The following is a 21,990-nucleotide window of genomic DNA, read 5'->3' as shown; positions in this document are numbered from 1 at the left end:
AAATGGAGATCTGCTCAGTAAGAGTTATTGTTGAATCTACAAGTGTTGTCTTGCAGAGGCACCACTTTAAGTGGTATGAGCATGTGATGCGAAAGGATGATGATGATGATGATGATGAGTGGTTGAAGCAAAATATTCATCTGTTGGTGGATAGTAAGGGATGTAGAGGTAGGTGGAGGAAATGGAGTCAAAAGGGATAAGAAAATGTGGCTTACAGATGCTGCTGCACATGATAGAAGTCAACGGAGAAGAGAAGATTGGGAAAAAAGGACAACCCAGGTTATTGCTGGAAACTTGTCACAAAACTGATGATGATCACTTTCTAGAATATACCTGCAGTGTAAAGCTGTCCGCTGTAATTTTACTGCACTTAAAGATGTGTGTGAGGCTACTGGGATAATCCAAATCAGCAGTTTTCAACCTTTTTTGACCTTTGGACTGGCAGATGACCGAGAAGATCTTCACAGACCCGGGTGGTGGATAAAATGAGAAACTTTTTTATTCTGTGATACAATTTGTCCAACCAAAGCTTGAAGTGGAAATACATAAGTGATTTTCTTTTAGAATGGAGATTCTATTGTCCAGAAATACTAATGCAAGCGTCCTCTTGGGAGTTTCAGGAGTCTCGGCTTACTGATATTAACTCCTTGGAGTTTTGAGCATCCAGATTTAATATGATTTGATCACAGATTAGATTGGAGAATGGGGTACGCATTTACTAACAGTAAACCATAGAGCAGATGGAGATTTTACATGATTTGTTCGGACAGTGTGCAAATTGGATAGCGGGTTTCCCTTTTGGAATTTCAAGTCTCCAGATTTTATACGATTCAATCTGAGGGCTCTGAGTTCCAAGCATAAGATATTCTATGGACTGGTACCGATCTATAGACCGGTGGTTGATAAATTGTCCTGCTGTGATTGTGTATACAGTAAGTGTGCCCTATGATAAACCATCCTGGTACTCTGTCCAGAGATGGTTTCCACGTTGCCCCCCATAGTGTCCAGATGGTGACCCTGAGTTGGCTTAACTGGGTTCAGCAATGAATGGATCAATGCATAATTTGATGTAACACAGCTGATGGAATACGTTACTAGTGCCAAATCCCCCCCCATCTGCAGCCTAATGGTACAACCCAAACCTAAGAATTACATAAATCTAAGGGGTGGAGATTCACATTCATAAATTCACACTTAGCTGTAGAGGACGGGCAGCTCTCTGAAAATGTGAGTGAAACGAGTTGGTTACTCACAGGGTCGCTGTCATCCGGCAACAGCTTCTGGAGAAAGGCAAGGTATGGCTTGGCTGGGCAGCATCATACTCAATTGTTCATACTCCATAATGTGTGCGTGTGTGTGTGTGTGTGTGTTTTTTCTGTGGTTTGGGATGGGGGGAATGGGGCGGGGTACCTGATATTAAACTCAAACATTGACTCCCATTAACTGGACATCATCATATAGTTTAATGCCTCACTTATTTCTCTGTCGTTACTACATTGAGGGTAAAGGTTTAGACCAACATTCACATGAGGGCTTGAGGTTATGAAAACACACTTGAGCAAGTGTGAAGTCCTTGTTGTGAGCCAAACCGTGATGGTGTCATCTCACTGGTGCCCTGTACCTTTTGTTATTCCCATACAGCACCGGGGAGTGACAGCGTGGTGCATGTTGAGTAGGAATTTCACTGTACTATGTATGTGTGACAATATACTGACTGCCCAAACCTGTGAAGCTATACACCATGCGTACATGCCAACAAAATAAAAAGGATCTGATTTTGCGTCTGTGTCTGCGTGGGTCCCCGGTACGTCCCCAGACATGTGCAGGTCAGGTGAATTGGTGACTTGAAGTTGGGTGCAGCGTGAATGGAATCAGACTGGTGCTCTCCAGGGCTGCTTTCTGTCTTCTTACCAGTGTGGCCCCCTGTTGCTCACAACCTTAAGTTGGATGAATTGAGTTTGAGCATTTATGTAGTAGTAGTATTTGACATGTTATACAGACTACATCGACATCGTTAACTTGCATACAACACATCGGCTCTCTTCAGCACCTGGTAAATGTTTGTTTTATTGAATAACACTTGAGCTTCCTGATGTTCACTGATGCTTCCCTGAGAAAAACTCCAGTGCAGTTAGTGAAACAGAGGGTGAGGTGACGACTTAAAGATAATCTCCACTGTATTTAGAAGAAGCAGTAATCTCGGTGCAAAATAAATGCAGACACAGTACCCATAAAAAGTATTTACCCTTTGGAAGCTTTCACAATGTATTGCTATACAACAATGGAATTCATTTTACTCTTTTCATTCTGATCAACAGATAAAGGCTTATTTGGTGAGGCTAGCAGAGGGCGCTCACTCTGTGTGATAAGGAGATTGCACTGTACACATTGGGGCTGTCCTTAAAATCGAGGTTCTGACACCCTGTGGGTATAATTGGTCCCTGATCATCTTTCAAAAATATCCCGATGTCCTGGCTACATTGCCCACCATTGCCTACCATTGCTCAATTCCCTGTCCCTTGTCAGCTAACTATCTCTCACATCCCTTTGCCACTTAGTAGTTAATGTATTGTGAGCATCCTGGCACAAGAGTGACTGCTGTTGCATCATCCAGGGGGTGGTGGTGGTCGAAGTTGTTCCCTACTGTTTCTAGAAAGCAAGGGTCTCTAACTCCAGTCCTTTAGAGCTACTGTGGCTGCAAGTTTTCTTAATAAGTGACTAGTTTTGGCTGCTAATTAACTATTTCATCCTCCGGGCGCTCCGGTTTCCTCCCACAATCCAAAGACATGCAGGTTGGGTGGATTGGCGATTCTAAATTGACCCTAGTGTGTGCTTGGTGTGTGGGTGTGTTTGTGTGTGTCCTGCGGTGGGTTGGCACCCTGCCCAGGATTGGTTCCTGCCTTGTGCCCTGTGTTGGCTGGGATTGGCTCCAGCAGACCCCCGTGACCCTGTATTCGGATTCAGCGGGTTAGAAAATGGATGGATGGATTTTATTTTAATTGACTTTTCTTGAGACTCTGGCCGCTGAATTGATTCTTTTTTCCTTAAACGGCACCTAAACATTACTTTGATGTGAAGTGAGCCAACAGATGACCAATTAAGTTGGGGCCTCAAACTCCAACCAACTTCACTTGATTCAGTTTCTTAACTTGAAGCCAGTTCTCGTTGCTAATTAAACCCGTTTATTTAATTCCATGGCACTCATTCTGTCATGGCAGACATTTCCATAACTGTTGATGTTCTTTTTTAAGAGCGCTGGCTGTCAAAATGTTTTGTGCACTTGAGCAGATCAACATTACTGAGGAGGCCGTCATCTTTCTTTATTATCAGTTATTGTGTGATGGACGCAGGTTATTATTTATGTGTTGGTTCATTTTGTGTCTTAATATTGTTTGGTTGCTAATTAAGGAAAAAAAAAATAATTCAGGGGCCTGAGTCTTAAGTTGTGCATCAATTAAAATTTAAGCAAAGAGTTGCTCTTGTCTTCCACAGTTCCATTTCAGATTTTCTTGGGAGTTTGGTGAGCAGTACTCAGTTCAGTCCTGTGCTTTTGGGATTCATTGAACTTTTGGCCATTTTGCTGTTTATTTGTGAAATAAATCTTTTTATTTGATAAAGATGTGGTGGCTGCCCTTATTATTAGCCAGGGTTTGATGGTATATCTCCCTCTAGTGGACATTTCTGGAAGTGTTTGGGACTGTCAAGTTCATGACACTTCTTCTGGCTTCATTGTGGAGGTTAGACCACCGTATTGGCTCACCACAAGCACTTAGACTACAGTAAAGTGACTCTTTGACCTTTTAAACTGATTGGCTCTGCCACTGATGATTTAGGTGTGTCATAATAAAGGGGGGTGAATACTAATGTAATCAATTATTTTGTGTGATTTGACATTAAAGAGTCTTTTTCTGTTGATCAATGTCATGAAAGCCAAATTAAGTCCATTGTGATTCAATGTTGTCTAATAATAAAATATGAAAACTCCTAAAGGGGTGAATACAAGCAGTTGTTGCAGGTGGAACTCATATTGTTCAGCTTTTACTTTGACTCTGCAGAAGATAAACCCACGCTAAACAGGTAAGCAGGAATCATTGAGCCAGCAAAATTATTAACAGGGCATGAACAAAATTGAAGTTGCATGGTGGCATGTAGCATGTTGCTATGATATTCAAGCAAAGTTCCAAACGATAATTCTGTTGGTCCTTTTTTTTTTTTTTTTTTTTACAAGCTTCCTTGCTTTTGGAGAGGTTTGGTTTCATTTTGATGAAAGTTTCTTTTGGTTTTTACTTTTGGGTTCATTTTGAAACCAGAGCAATATTTTCATATCTTCCTGCGACACCATCTTGTACCACCATTTTGTAGCTCATTTTCTTAGTGGTCACTTCTATGCTAGGATGACCAAGAGTGCTCATTACGTCACATCACAAGAGCCACAGTCTAAAGGTCAGTGTCACACGCTTCCTGGTTGTCCAAGATTGTGGAGTACCAGCCATTTTCATGTGAGTTTAGACTTTGTTTGAAGGTTACGTCAATTTGAACTTTGAAGATTGATATTAACTCTCCCATTTTGCTCCTTGTTGCTATGATTTATGTTTGTATCGTTTTTTATATATGAATGCAGGTTTTTGGGTTTGCAAAACTACTTTTTTGCATTGGTTTTTGGATTTTTTTTTGTGCCTTTTTCTGGTGCCATCTTTGTTTTCCGGGGTGCCACCACTTTGAGCATTACTTGTTATGACTGCCAGGGGCAGATCTACTATGAAACTAATGAAGCTTAAGTTTTAGGGATCCTAATCCTGCAGGGATATCAGAAGTGACTTTAATTTTCATCCCTCGCCATAACTGGACAGAGTGGTGACTCTGTGACTAAGGATCTGGAAGGTTGCTGGTTCAAATCCCAATACTGCTAGAAGGGATCCTTCTCCATTGGGTCCTTGAGCAAGACCTTTAAACTGAGCATTGCTCTAGTGGTTCTGTACAATGGCAAATCCTGTGGCCTGACCTCCAATTCTCATACGAAAAGACAATCTCTTAGGGATTAATGAAGCAAATCAAAACTCAAAGCTGTAAGGCACAGGAATTTTTTTTTTCATGACAGTGACTTTGACATAATCCAGTACAGCAATTTTAATCAAATTCTGAAATGTAATTTTTACATTTTTAAGAGATTTGTGGTGATCTGTCAAGGAACAACCCCACTGAAGAAGATAACAGCGTTTGTCCAGACCTGGTTGCTAGTTGCAAATAGGCCCCCATAAAAGTTCAAGCTTCAGGGGCCCCAGAAATGTAGGCCCACCACTGTTTGCTGCTAGCCAATGACACTCAGAGGTGCGCGGTGGTGACGTTATCGCCGTAATGCAATAAAAAACCTGCATGGTCCACTTCTGGGGTATATGTGGATAAATCTAAACCAGTCTCTGCCCATGGTCGTTATTATTCCTCAGCCCTTTTTCTGCCTTTGAGTTTGATTTTTGATTTATTGATTTGGTTTTGAAGAAGAATAGGACAGATTCTCGGTATCAACTGGTTTTCTGATGTTTCTCCTCCTGGTCACCTTCGAGTGTGCCCACACTTCTTACTCCTGATCCACCATTACTTTTACTCTTTCTCCTTGAGTCTGTCCATCTTTCAGAACAAAGTCTACCCTTACTACTAATACTACTGTGTGAACAGAGGAAGGTGAAGTTCATGTGGCATGTCCTCATTCTCTGTTGCTATGATAAGCAATAGTGTATTAAAATACAGTGATATGTCTTAATAGGACTTCCAAGGTGTATCTTCTAACTAAGCCTAACTTCTGTAATTATATCAAATAATTTTACAACCCATTCACAAAAATTACTTGTATTTCTATTAATGTTCAGTGTCAATCTATACATGATTTTTCTATTTATATAATTGAAATTCTTAACTGAATAATTAAGCTGTAAGTTACTGACAATGGCTCAAAAAGCACACAAGTCATCTTTGATGCCAAGATGAGACTGCCCAAAGTGACACTGGAAGACAATATACAGTACATGATGGCTTCATATGGCCTGTACTGTTCATTATAACAACAATCATGTCCTTACATGTGCCAGGCGATAGTGCCTACCTGCTCAGATGCTGGCACCTTACACTTTTCCCTGACCCCCAGAATGCATTTGTGAAGTGCAGTATAGGACGGCAATGTCTCAATGCATCAGCTGAGAGGTGGCTCTGCCAGCTAATGAATGTGATTAAAAATGTCTTCTGTTGGGGGTCACCATAGCGAACCATCTGTTTCCATATCTTCCTGTCCTCTTAATTTTGTTCTGTTACACCCATCACTTGCATGTCCTCTCTTACCACATCCATAAACCTTCTTCTTTTTCTCTTCCCTGGCAGCCCTATCCTTAACATCCTTCTCCCAATATACTCAGCCTCTCTCCTCTGCACATGTCCAAACCACGCAATCTTGCCTCTCTGACTTTGTCTCCCAACTGTCCAACTTGAGCTGACTCTCTAATGTACTCATTTCTAATCCTATCCATCCTCGTCACACCCAGTACAAATCTTAGCATCTTTAACTCTGCTACCTCCAGCTCTGTCTCCTGCTTTCTGGTCAACAACAACAACAACAACAACATTTATTTATATAGCACATTTTCATACAAACAGTAGCTCAAAGTGCTTTACATATTAAAGAATAGAAAAATGAAAGACATAATTATAAAAAATAAATCAACATTAACATCGAATAAGAGTAAGGTTCAATGGCCAGGGGGGACAGAAAAAACAAAAAAACTCCAGACGGCTGGAGAAAAAATAAAATCTGTAGGGATTCCAGACCATGATACCGCCCAGTCCCCTCTGGGCATTCTACCTAACATAAATGAAACAGTCCTCTTTGGATTTAGGATTCTCACGGAAGGGCTTGATGATGATGATGGTCACGTAGACTTCTTCCTTTTAATCCGTCCATCATTGTTGGAGCATCATGAAGCTTTGAGTAGGTGGAGGTGGCGCAGGCCACCACCACAAAGAAACCGGAAAAAGAAACAGAAAAGAGAGTAGGGGTCAGTACCGATTTTAGAGCCACCATGAATAGTTGTTATGATGAATTGAACATACAGAGTATCAGGATTAAGTTAAATTACGATTAAAATGAAGTTATAAAAAGGCCATGTTAAAGTAATGTGTTTTCAGCAGTGTTTTAAAGTGCTCTACTGTATCAGCCTGGCGAATTCCTATTGGCAGGCTATTCCAGATTTTAGGTGCATAACAGCAGAAGGCCGCCTCACCACTTCTTTTAAGTTTTGTTCTTGGAATTCTAAGGAGACACTCATTTGAGGATCTGAGGTTACGATTTGGAATATAAGGTGTCAGACATTCCGATATATAAGATGGAGGAGATTATTTAAGGCTTTATAAACCATAAGCAGAATTTTAAAGTCAATTCTGAATGACACAGGTAACCAGTGTAGTGACATCAAAACTGGAGTAATGTGTTCTGATTTTCTTTTCCTAGTTAGGATTCTAGCAGCTGCATTCTGCACTAGTTGCAAACGATTTATATCTTTTTTGGGTAGTCCTGAGAGGAGTGCATTACAGTAATCTAGTCGACTGAAAACAAACGCGTGAACTAATTTCTCAGCATCTTTCAGTGATAAAGAGGTCTAACTTTACTTATGTTTCTTAAGTGAAAAATGCTGTCCTAATGATCTGATTAATATGTGATTTAAAATTCAGATTACAGTCAACAATCACCCCTAAGCTTTTTACCTCCGTCTTGACTTTTAATCCTAATGTATCCAGTTTATTTCTAATAGCCTCATTGTATCCATTATTGCTGATCACTAAAATTTCAGTTTTCTCTTTATTTAACTTGAGAAAATTACTATTCATCCATTCTGAGATACTAGTCAGACATTGTGTTAGTGAATCAATAGAATCGGGTCATCAGGTGCTATTGATAAGTACAGCTGTGTGTCATCAGCATAGCTGTGGTAGCTCACGTTGTGCCCTGAGATAATCTGACCTAACGGAAGCATGTAGATTGAGAATAACAGCGGACCCAGGATAGAGCCTTGTGGAACACCATATTGGATATCATGTGTCTTCGAGTTGTAATTCCCACAACTAACAAAATATTTTCTCCCTGTCAGGTAGGATTCAAACCAATTTAAGACACTGCCAGAGAGGCCCACCCATTGACTAAGGCGATTTCTAAGAATGTTGTGATCAATGGTGTCAAATGCAGCACTCAGATCTAAGAGGATGAGAACAGATAAATGGCCTCTGTCTGCATTTACCCGCAAGTCATTTACTACTTTAACGAGTGCAGTTTCTGTGCTGTGATTTGTTCTAAAACCTGACTGAAATTTATCAAGAATAGCATGTTTATTTAGGTGGTCATTTAACTGCATAATGACTGCCTTCTCTAGAACTTTACTTAAGAAGGGCAAGTTAGAGATGGGTCTAAAATTTTCAAGAGCCGAGGGTCAAGATTATGTTTCTTAAGTAGGGGTTTAACTACAGCAGTCTTAAGACAGTCTGGGAAGACCCCAGTATCTAGTGACGAATTTACTATGTCAAGAACATTATCAATTAGCACGCCTGATACTTCTTTGAAAAACCTTGTTGGTATCGGGTCAAGGACGCAGGTGGAGGGTTTTAATTGAGATATTATTTTTTGTAAATCAGGTAAATCTATCCTAGTGAAAGAGTTTAATTTGTTTATAACAGGATGTTGGGGTTTAGGGGGATCCTTAGTGTTGGGGAGATATACTATGTTATTTCTAATATCATTAATTTTTTGATTGAAAAATACAGCGACAGCCTCACAGGTTTCACTGGAAGCACTTAGGAGGCATTCCTTTGAGCTACCTGGGTTTAGTAGGCGATCAATTGTTGAAAATAAGACTCTAGGATTACTAGCATTGTTATTTATAATATTAGAGAAATAGCAGCGTCTCTCAAGACGGACAGTGTTATTGTATTCTGTTATTTTGACTTTTAGTATTTCGTGGTGGATAGTAAGTTTACTCTCAGTGGTCAGATGGTCAGTGCCACCATCTCCAACCATTAATTAATTAATTTTATTTTATTTTTTTTCATTTTTAATTACTATTTAATTTAATATTGTTTCTTTGTATCAGTATACTGCTGCTGGATTATGTGAATTTCCCCTTGGGATTAATAAATATCTATCTATCTATCTATCTATCTATCTATCTATCTATCTATCTATCTATCTATCTATCTATCTATCTATCTATCCATATAACATAGCTGGTCTCACTACTGTCCTATTGACCTTCACTTTCACTCTTGCTGATACCTGTCTGTCACAAATGACACCCTGCCAGCCCCTCTTCTTCACCTCTCTTCCACACAAGTATTTTAATGATTAAATATGTGTAAGGTAGATTAGCATATGGTTGTTTCAAGGAGGAGTTCATGTATGCACATTTGTGATTTATAAAGGTATACTGCATTGACAAGTGCACACATCAGGTTCTGTAAATTTGATTATTTTGCCATATGCATGTTCTTGTTTTTTGGTGTGCATATATTTTCACAAATGGTGGCGAAACACACACAAAATTGATTTCTCACCTAAGAGGGTGAATGAGAACTACAAGGTGTGATAGTTCTTACTTTTTTCTTCTGGTAGGCAAGTCTGTAAATCAAACTATCAGCACTCCTTAGAACCTGATTGCCCACTGCTGTTTACCTGTTTTTCTTGTTGTCCCATAGATTTGGAAACTGTGTGGGCCAAGAAGCTCCTCCAGCTCTGCTGTGCTCTAACTTCCAGATGGGAATTTACCAGGGGACTGCAGCAGACCAGTGATTTGGATGGATTTGTAACTCTCTGCACTCTTTGGCCTGACTTTGTCACCTTGATGAACTATTTGTCTCAAGCTCTGTTATCTTCTCTACAATACATGCTGTTTGGCACACACAGCTGTCACAATAACCTTTCAAGCCCTTACAAAGATCACAAATGGAGGGCATCCATACAAGCCGTCTTCAGATCTGCGCAACATGATGGGCAGTCACGACAGACTTGTGTAGGCTAAACAATGAATTAATTTTATTAGTATGAGATTTAATAGTGTTTTGCACTTTCTTGACTACTTAAAGTATTGTGTGTTCAAACAGCACATGTCATAGACATCTTTTTGTAAGGATAAATACAATTGGGTAATGTTTTAGGTGGCAATAAGGCAGTTGTATTTTTTGGGCATGATCAGTTGTATCTAGCAATTTTATGGCCATGATTAGCTGTGCGAAACTAAACTAAACTATCTATGCCTAAATGAACCTTTATAATGCACAGGGCCTATAAAAAGAATTCAGCCTCACGGGGGTTTTTATATTTTTGAATCACAGTGGATTTAATTTAGTTTATTTTTTGACACTGATCAACAGAAAATACTTTTTACTGTGAAAGTAAAAGCAAATCTCTATGAAGTTATCTAATTTGAGTAGAAGTATTCACCCCTTCAAGTTAATATTTAGTAGAGGCACCTTTGACGGCCATGACAGTCTTGAGTCTGTGGGCTATCAAGTTTGCACATCTGGACACTCCACTTTTTCCCTATTCTTCTTTGCAAATTGCTCAAGTTCCGTCAAGCTGCACAGCGGTGAGTGAACAGCTGTTGTCAAGTCTTTATTTGATTTGAGATCTGTGCCCGTATTTATCAAGCACATCATAATTACTCCTAGGAACTGCACTGAAAGTCTCACTAGGAGACTCTGGCCTACCACAAAGTAGTTCTGAAGTGTCCTAGCTTACAAATATATCCTAGGAAGTGCTGGAACACATCATCAGTGATATCGAGAGTTTTAGGTCTTGTAACATCAGACACCCTCGCTCAGGTGACCCAGCCAGAGTCGATCATGCCTTTGCTTGTGCCCCAGCAGCAATAGCCTGTGGTTTGGACAACAATGATCCAAAGCCACCTTAGCACATTGTAGACCTTGTAGTACACCTACTCACAATTAGAAGTAAGAGTTCACATTTCAGAATGGATGATGTTGTGATTTTATGGCACCTCATGCCACAAATTGGGACTCATGATGATGTTTTCTGGTATACAAGGAAATCATGATGACACTTTGTAGTTTTCTGTAGGCTTCTGTTGGCTTCACCATGAAGATAACCTCTCTACACATAAAGTGATAAGACATCAAGTGTCCGTGCCCTTGTTCTGCCTCCACAAAAAGCGTAGAATGTCCAACAGATAGACAAGAAGCACTAAGAAAGAGGGATGTAAGGGCTACAGTGTCTAATGAAAAAGGGTAAGAAAACCTACAAAGAAAGGGATGTAAGGCCTATTCAGTGAACAGAGGTTTGTAAATGCAGACTTACCATTGTACCATTAGGCCCCTTTGAATAAATTGGTGTTTCGCTGTGCTAGTAATAAAAGGAAAGAGGAAATAATAATAAGTTAGGATATTGCACTAAGCTGCATGTAATTGTCACCACAACATTCAAAATAATACTGAGACACAGACACCAAGCAAGAGTTTATCCTGATAATGAGCACGTTTATTAACCTCTTTAGCATTAGACCCAAGTGTCACTCAGGCTGTGAAAACAGTTAAAAGCACTAGTCCTGAATGCCATTCAGGAAACAGTATAGATGCGTCTCGTGTAAGCATGTGACCCCCAAAGACTACTCGAGCTGTTAAAGTACTAAAAGCATTCATTAGTCCTGAGCTTTCCACAGACAACACTATAGGCATATCTTACATAAGCGTTAGGCCCGAGTGTTACCCAGGAAATTATATGAATGCAGCTTGCCCTAGTCTCGTAATGACGTATCATAAGAAATGTTTTTCAGCGACAGTGATATGAGCAGTGATGTTGAGGAGCCTCTGATGACGAAGTGAATCTTTCTTCGGGCAGTGAAACTGAAACAGACACTGAAAACGGAAGTGATTCTAATGAATCTGAAAGTGACGCTCACGTTTGGGTTTCTGTTGACCCTTTTTCAAATAAACCAGCACCACCTCATTTTGATTTTATGGGGCAGCCACAAATAAAAGTGAACATTGGCAGCCAAGATCCACTTACTTATCTGAAGTTATTTCTTGATGAATGAAAGACTTGTTGAGACGAACTGTTATGCTAAACAGTGTTACCATACAATGATATACCACACAAAAGACACATTTTGAAAGTGTAAACATTATTATTATTAGTAGTAGTATTTGCAACATTATCATTCTGATTTTGCACTTTTAGAGTTTTGCATGTTTTACTGTAGAAAGATGAGATTTAATAAAAATGCAATTTTTCAAGCCAAATAATGCAACACTTTTTATATGTTTTTTTGAGAAAAAACACAACGCCAATGAGGTTAAAAATGAGTGATCCACAGCCATACTTTCAGAAGGATCACCTTCCCACTTTTATGGCCAGGGGAGACGCCTCATGAAGTAACAGTTATACTAAAACTAGCCATGGCTGTAAGTCGGGTTCGCTCTTCCGGTGTATTGCGGTGTGCTATGCCTCCCTCCGTGATCCGCCTCTTATTTTCTGTGAGCTTCTGTTCATTGAGTGACCCTAGAGTCACCACTACCTGTCTTCTTGAACATTCCTGTACAGTGCAATGCGAATGTTCTGCGGGTTCATGGAATGCTATGCTCAGCATACCTGTGTGACATTTTGCTGTCAATCACCCATCCAGTCCTTCCTATGTTCAGGGTGGTACGCTGGCTACTGCAGTGGGCTGATGCCGTGATATCGTTTGAGATTCACATGTGTGTGCTCATCTACACATAGAGCATTAATCTTTATGTGGGTGCCAGTTTATATGAATGCACCTTATTGTACTGTTACTTCGTATGGAATGGTGGAGAAACACATGAATCTGCATATTGTCTCATGTTTTGTAAAGGTGTTCAAAGCTTGGTAAAAATGTTCACAAATGACTGGTTGTGACAAACCCAAATCAATGCTATTGTAAAGCTGCATTTTAGATATAATGTTATGTCTGACGCTTTCATTTCAGCAAACAGTGCATGGTTTCTCCGAATAAAATCACATGGTATAGAAGATTTTTACAAATATTATTACATCTGACAAATCAATGTCTTTTTTATGAATTCATTGTCTAGAAGCTCCTAGAGAGTTAGGACAGCTCACAAGCTCTCCTAAATCCTAATAAAGTTAGGAAAGGTTGTTTAGAAAAATTGATCAAATGTTTTACCTCGTACTGCTAACAATAGGTCCAAATTTGTGTCACTCCGAGAATTTTGAGCCTGTCAGGACTGTTCTCCTAATCTGAGATGCTTGATAAATTTGGGTACTGGACTCTGACTTGGTCACTCCAAGGCATTCACATTGTTGTTTGAAAGTCATTCCTGTGTGGCTTTGGCTTTATGCTTGAAATTGTTATTTTGCTGGAATACAAATATTCTACCAAGATCCAGGATTTTTATGGATTGCATCAGGATATCCTCCCAGATTTCCTCATATTTTGCTTCATTTATTTTACACTCTAACCTAATACACCATCCAAGGCCTGCTGCTAAGAAATATCCCCACTACATAATACTGCTACCACCAGGCATTGTGGTAGGGATGGTGTTTTCTTGTTAATGTACAGTGTTCAGTCATGCAGTTTAGTCCGATGGCCAAAACGCTCAATTTTGGTCTCATTAGATCACAAAACCTTCTTCCAGTTGACTTCAGAATCTCCCGTGTGTCTTCTGCCAAGATGTTATGTGTGTGTTTCTTATCAGTGGTTTTCCCATAAAGCTGTGACTGGTGATGCACCCAGGCACTAGTTATTGTCTGCAACATCTCTCCAATCCCAGCTCTGGAGCTGGAAACTCCTTCAGAGTCCTCAAAGGACCCTTAGTGGCCCCCTTCACTAGTCATCTTCTTGCACAATCAGTCAATTTTTGTGGGCAGCCTCCTCTAGGCACATTTACCACTGTGTCATACTTAATGATTAACTGGATTCCAATGAATATTCAGTGACTTGGATATTTTCTTGTGTTGTGCTTTCTAAACTCCTTTTCATAGAGTTGCTAGGAGTGTTCTTCTGTCTTCATTGTGTAGGTTCAGGCCAAAATATTGACTCACTACAAGTTTGACCTTCCGGATACACGCAGACTATGATCAGCTGAGAACGGAGACAGGTGATCTCCATTGAACTAAATCTTGACTTGTACAAGGAATTGGTTGACCCAGCGATGATTTAGATGTGACATATTAATAGTGGCGAATACTTATGTAAGAAAGTATTTTGTGTTTTGAAATAGTAATTAATGTAGATTGTTTTGAAGTGATCTGTTTTTAAATTGACATAAATTTTTTTTTCTGTTCATCAATGTCAAAAAGCCAAATTAAATACACTGTGATTCAATGTTGCATAACAATGAAGTATGCAAATATCTACTTTTATTAGAAACTGTAGTATCTATCTACAGTGCATCCGGAAAGTATTCACAGCGCATCACTTTTTCCACATTTTGTTGTTACAGCCTTATTCCAAAATGGATTAAATTAATTTTTTTCCTCAGAATTCTACACACAACACCCCATAATGACAACAAGAACAACGTTTACTTGAGATTTTTGCAAATTTACTAAAAATAAAAAAATTGAGAAAGCACATGTAAATAAGTATTCACAGCCTTTGCCATGAAGCTCAAAACTGAGCTCAGGCGCATCCTGTTTCCCCTGATCATCCTTCAGATGTTTCTGCAGCTTAATTGAAGTCCACCTGTGGTAAATTCAGTTGATTGGACATGATTTGGAAAGGCACACACCTGTCTATATAAGGTCCCACAGTTGACAGTTCATGTCAGAGCACAAACCAAGCATGAAGTCAAAGGAATTGTCTGTAGACCTCTGAGACAGGATTGTCTCAAGGCACAAATCTGGGGAAGGTTACAGAAAAATTTCTGCTACTTTGAATTTCCAAATGAGCACAGTGGCCTCCATCATCCGTAAGTGGAAGAAAACCACCAGGACTCTTCCTAGAGCTGGCCGTCCATCTAAACTGAGTGATCGGGGGAGAAGGGTCTTAGTCAGGGAGGTGATCAAAAACCCGATGGTCACTCTGTCAGAGCTCCAGAGGTCCTCTGTGGAGAGAGGAGAACCTTCCAGAAGGTCAACTATCTCTGCAGCAATCCACCAATCAGGCTTGTATGGTAGAGTGGCCAGACGGAAGCCACTCCTTAGTAAAAGGCACATGGCAGCCCGCCTGGAGTTTGCCAAAAGGCACCTGAAGGACTCTCAGACCATGAGAAACAAAATTCTCTCATCTGATGAGACAAAGATTGTATGCTTTGGTGTGAATGCCAGGCGTCACATTTGGAGGAAACCAGGCCCCGCTCATCACCAGGCCAATACCATCTCTACAGTGAAGCATGGTGGTGGCAGCATCATGCTGTGGGATGTTTTTCAGTGGCAGGAACTGGGAGACTAGTCAGGATAAAGGGAAAGATGACTAAAGCAATGTACAGAGACATCCTGGATGAAAACCTGCTCCAGAGCGCTCTTGACCTCAGACTGGGTGACGGTTCATCTTTCAGCAGGACAACGACCCTAAGCACACAGCCAAGATATCAAAGGAGTGGCTTCAGGACAACTCTGTGAATGTCCTTGAGTGGCCCAGCCAGAGTCCAGACTTGAATCCGATTGAACATCTCTGGAGAGATCTTAAAATGGCTGTGCACCGACGCTTCCCATCTAACCTGATGGAGCTTGGAAACTGGCCAAGGATAGGTGTGCCAAGCTTGTGGCATCATATTCAAAAAGACTTGAGGCTGTAATTGCTGCCAAAGGTGCAAGTATTTACATGTGATTTCTCAGTTTTTTTATTTTTAATAAATTTGCAAAAACCTCAAGTAAACTTTTTTCAGGTTGTCATTATGGGGTGTTGTGTGTAGAATTCTGAGAAAAAAATGAATTTAATCCATTTTGGAATAAGGCTGTAACTTAACAAAATGTGGAAAAAGTGATGCGCTGTGAATACTTTCCGGATGCCCTCTATCTATCTATCTATCTATCTATCTATCTATCTATCTATCTATCTATCTATCTATCTATCTATCTATCTATCTATCTATTGATTATATAATGCCTTATCTGCCTGTCTGTCTGCCCCACTTTCTCACAGTGAGGATGGCAGTGATAACTCAAAGCTAGACACACTAGATATTGTTTTCTTTTGCTACAATCTCCAGCTCCGGCCACAGACAATTTTAATCCCATAACTGTTCCCTGGATCTTCCTATGCCTAATACGTTTCTAATTTCAGAATTGAATCTGTGTCCATGACAAGCCAAAAACAATGAGAAAAATATCCAAATAGTAAAAGAATTTAATAAACAAAATAATTCAAAGTTAAACCCTACATACTTAAAGGAATACTCCAACCAAAAATGCTACGTGTTAATTACCTCATATGGTTTGCAAAGAACGAAAAAAATTTCTAATGTTGTGTTTTAATAGAGAATGGAGATTACAAACTTTCTGAAAGAATGAGCATCAATGAAGACCAATGCTGGACCTCAACAAACATTATATAAATGTTTATGAAAAAAAATCATGTTATGTGGATTATATGTGACACAAATGTCAGGTCACCCAGTTTTATATTCACAATGGCCAAGCAGTATACATTTTTGGTAAACAATGTTGCTAAATAAATACTACCAGAAAATCAGGGTGGTGCACGCAGAGGAGACCTGTTCACACAGGATTGAGCTGTTGAAATGAAGACCTGCCTTTATCTCTCATTTATTGGCCAAGAGCTCTCTGTTCAATTCAAAACCTTGGGGTAACATAACAAATATCATTTTTGGGTGAGTATTCCTTTAACATTATGTATTTTATGGTAGTCACACAGTTAAGGGCTCTCTTGTTCTTTTTAATGCTCTCTTCCTATGCATTTAGGTAAACTTGTTATTTTTGTGTGTTTAATCAATCCGTTATGGAAACAGTAGTATTTCAACAGTGATATTAAGTTTATTGGATTAACAGAAAATATGCATCATAACAAAATTAGACAGGTGCATAAATAGAACTAAACGTTTTCACTCAAGTCCTAAAAGTAGATAAAGAGAAACCAGTTAAACTAATGAGACAAAAATATTATACTTGGTCATTTATTTATTAAGGAAAATGATCGAATATTACATATTTGTGAGTGGCAAAAGTATGTGAACCTTTGCTTTCAGTATCTGGTGTGACCCCCCTCCCTTTGCAGCAATAACTGCAGCTAAACATTTCTGGTAACTTTTGATCATTCCTGCACACCGGCTTGGAGGAATTTTAGCCCATTCCTCTGTACAGAACAGCTTCAACTATGGGATGTCGGTGGGTTTCCTCACATTAACTGCTCACTTCAGGTCCTTCCACAACATTTCGATTGGATTAAGGTCAGGACTTTGACTTGGCATTTCCAAATCATTAACTTTATTCTTCTTTAACCATTCTTTGATAGAACGACTTGTGTGCTTAGGATTGTCTTGCTGCATGACCCACCTTCTCTTGAGATTCAGTTCATGGACAGATGTCCTCACGTTTTCCTTTAGAATTCTCTGATATACTGTAATTCAGAATTCATTGTTCCATCAATGAAGGCAAGCCGACCTGGCCCAGATGCAGCAAAACAGGCCCAAACCATGATACTACCACCACCATGTTTCACAGATGGGATAAGGTTCTTATGCTGGAATGCAGTGTTTTCCTTTCTCCAAACATAACACTTTTCATTTAAACCAAAAAGTTCTATTTTGGTTTCATCAGTCAACAAAACATTCTTCCAATAGCCTTCTGGTTTGTCCATGTGATCTTTAGCAAACTGCAGACGAGCACCAATGTTTTTTTTGGAGAGCAGTGACTTTCTCCTTGCAACTCTGCCATGCACACCATTGTTGTTCAGTGTTCTCCTGATGGTGGACTCATGAACATTAGCCAATGTGAGAGAGGCCTTCAGTTGCTAAGAGGTTACCCTGGGGTCCTTTGAGACCTCGCCGACTATTACACGCTTTGCTCTTGGAGTGATCTTTGTTGGTCGACCACTCCCGGGGAGGGTAACAATGGTCTTGAATTTCCTCCATTTGTACACAATCTGTCTGACAGTGGATTGGTGGAGTCCAGACTCTTTAGAGATGGTTTTGTAACCTTTTCCAACCTGATGAGCATCAACACCTCTTTTGCTGAGGTCCTCAAAAATCTCCTTTGTTCGTGCCATGATACACTTCCACAAACATGTGTTGTGAAGAGCAGACTTTGACAAATCCCTGTTCTTTAAATAACACAGGGTGCCCACTCACATCTAATTGTCATCCTATTGATTGAAAACACCCGACTCTAATTTCACCTTTAAATTAACTGCTAATCCTAGAGGTTCACATACTTTTACCACTCACAAATATGTAATATTTGATAATTTTCCTCAATAAATAAATGACCAAGTATAATATTTTTGTCTCATTTGTTTAACTGGTTTCTCTTTATCTACTTTTAGGACTTGAGTGAAAATCTGATGATGTTTTAGGTCATATTTATGCAGAAATATAGAAAATTCTAAAGGGTACACAAACTTTCAAGCACCACTGTAAATATATATATATTTTTTTGTCACACACGCGCGATTAGGGGACAACTGAACGGCTTGAATAAACGTAATTCCATGCCTGACCAGGGGGTAACGAACTGCACTGATTCTCTCTCTCAATTCCTTGCAGACCATCCTCGGAAAGTCCCGCTTGGTTCTGGGGCAACCAAGGACATCACTTCTGGTTCCGGCCCTGATAACATCACTTCCTCTACTTGCATTTAAAGGCTGCCATTTTAAGACAGCAGGCAGTTTTGTTTTGGATTCAGTCATGTGAACATGTCTGTTCTATTTGATTGATTTTGCAGCCGGGAAATATTATATGGGTGGCTGCCCTAAACCTTTCCAATGATCTTTGTCATTCATATAATATACCATGATTGTAAAGAAATTACTTTGACTTGAAAAATAACAAATTTTTCCTTTAACTTATTTCAGTGTTGTTATTGTTTGCCATTGGAAATCCCTCATAGGAAAATTTAGGGTTGATGGTTTATGAGACTTAAAAGAGATTCTCATTTATGTTTCATTTAAGAATCAACTTTGTCACTGATGTTTATCGTAAAATTCTGTAGGAGAAATAGCTTTAGACAAAAAGGAGACATGAGATGCAATGGAGGTAAAAGGAGTCAAAATTGAGAATTTGGTGTGAAAAAGCATATTAGGTTTTGTGAGATCTCTTTCTAGTCTTGGTTTATTCTTCTATTTTTTTGGCTGACACCGTTATCCAAGATAACTTACAACATTTGAGATACAGTTGGTTATGTTTCTTTAGTTTTTTCCAACTGCAACACAAGCAGGTGAAGTGATTTGCTTATGGTTGCATGGTGTCAGTAGTGGGATCTGAACCAAAGCTTAAATCACAATGCCTCACTACTAGTCTCTAGTAATCTCTTTCAAGATGTCATTTTTTTTTTGATCTAATTGGAGCACAGTCATATAATTTAAAACAACTAATATAATTATTCAGAATCAAGTACTGCATAATCATGGTAAAGTGTTTTATTACCACAAACAACTGTCCATACATTTCACCAGATATTACTGAACACACAGTGCAAATACTTTCAAATTCCAAAACAATGTCAAGACATTATTTGGAAGACCTGGGCCCACTGTATGACTTTGCTGAGATCACTGCTGAAATTCAAGAGGAGACCCTTATGAGAATATTGTATATGTTTTTTCCAGAAGAAAAATCTGAGAGAAAGATAAAAGAATATGTCTCCATTTTGTTTCTTTCTGATCTGACTAATGTCTGGAAGAAACCAAAAAGGTATTGAGGAGATCATTTTTTTTATACTTCATTCCTGGACAGGTCACCACTTCATTTCAGAGTGTACTAACGAACAGACACATACAAATGTAGAACTGCCAAATGCCCAATGTTGCATGACTTTGAGATGTGGGAGGAAACTGAAGTACATGGCGAACACCAAAGGTGACACTGGGAGAACTCCATGAGCACAAGGTTTATGTAGTGAAAAGAAAGTGTAGCCAGATCATTTGAGGAGGACATCAGAAGGTGCTGATCTGTGTTTTGTGTGGGCAAGTGGACCCCCATGCATACCGTACCTTTTGATTTGCATTAGTGAGACGACTAGAGTCATGTTGCTCTTTTCATAAATACTATAGAAGAAAGCTTTAGGGTTTTTTAAAATTTCGGGATTTTAGTGTTTCAAAAACCTCTGATTGCTATTATGCATTGGATTTACACATTTTTTTGGTTTTGCCGGCAACTATTTCACCATTTGTAAGACTGTCCATGTGTACATCTGTGTGCCACGTAACTTCTGAACAGACCAGCTGATGACAATCAAACCTGGCACTGATGTCAATACTACAACCCTTATTGATGTTGAACAACATTGGATTAAGGCAAACTTTACTTTACTCATTTGCCATTTATCAGAAAAAAAAATAATTGAAAGTATTTTTTTTATCATTTATTTTTCCCAAAACGATTCAGGATGCATTCATGACTTACATGCCTGAGCTTTGGGTTTTTGCCACTGTGCTGACTGCATAAGTTGGCAGCAGCTTTTATATGGAGATGGAATCAGACTAGCAAAACCAGAGAGATGAATGGTCAAGCAGACTAGCTCAAGATGTGAAAAACAAATCATTGTCAGAAAGCGGTGTGGGAGTTGAACACCGACACGTTGAAAACACGTAATCAGAGCCAATTCATTGAGTGTTAACCCTACTCAAAAAGCAAAGGAAGAATTTCAAAATCTTGGATTAAGAAAGAGAGTTAAGTGCAAGCAAATGTCTTAAGGGAGAATCCAACAGCAGTCAAATGGGATATGTATGACACTGTTATTATACCTATGACCCAATTAGGTCACGCATCACACACTTCCACTTGACCCTCCATAGAAATGGCATAGCAACTAATAATAATAATAATAATAATAATAATAATAATAATAATTCTTTTCATTTATATAGTGCTTTTCACACTACTCAAAGCACTGAACAATTGCAGGTTAAAATGCTCAAAATGGTGGTGCCGATATGAAAAACAAAATGGCATCACAGAAGTGATGTTATTCATATTCAGCTTTGAGAAAAACAGAGACAGCACAAAAAACAAATGTGAGCACAAGGTTCCTTGACCTTTGATCCCCAAAATGAGGCCTTGATGATTATTAACAGGCAATAAAAAATTTAAACCCTAATCATGACACAAAAGGAATTTATAATGTGACTGCTGTGAAGTCATCATTGTGACAATTGAGGTGATATGGCACATCCCAGAAGTGCAAATAAGACTTTAAATTAAGAAAACTTTTCAAATAAGGTCAAAATGAACAAGGAATGACAAAAACAGAGCCTCAGGTTATGTGTATAGAAAATACTACACCATGACAAAGTAATTAACAGGTATGACACAATGCAGACATTTTTCATAAAATCTGCCTGTTCGTATTTCTCTAACAGGTGATGCTTGATGCGCATGGAGAGGAGCAGGAGTGATGATCTCATGGCAGTGGGCAGCAGAACCCCAATGAACAGTCCCAGGGATATTGAGAAGCTCAAGGCGGTATTCTCAGAGGAGAGAGCAAAACACCATAGTGCACGTCTACAGTTTGAAGCTGAGCTTGTACACCGAAGGAAAGGATTTCAAGATAGATGCATTGGAGCAGCGGATCCTTTATATGGGCAGACGGGGCAAGGCAATCAACAAGGTGAAGACAATGACTTGAGCATCTGTTCCCAAAGAGATAATAAGCCAAACCCGAAACTTTGTTCTGGTGATATAAAAGAGGATTCAAAGCCAAACACAGATAGGAATTGGAGCAACGCAGCAAGACGTACACACACATGGTCATCTGAAGAAACCTTTGACTCTGGAAACAGTGTATCTTTGGAGGTAGGCGTCTTTGCCTAAAGATAAAATCAGGCCACGTGAGAGCTTTGGTAATTG

Source organism: Polypterus senegalus, chromosome 12 (assembly GCF_016835505.1).
Source record: "Polypterus senegalus isolate Bchr_013 chromosome 12, ASM1683550v1, whole genome shotgun sequence".
In the NCBI taxonomy this organism is placed as follows: domain Eukaryota; kingdom Metazoa; phylum Chordata; class Cladistia; order Polypteriformes; family Polypteridae; genus Polypterus; species Polypterus senegalus.
The sequence above is the reverse complement of the archived record's forward strand: the minus strand, read 5'-3'. Positions refer to the sequence as shown.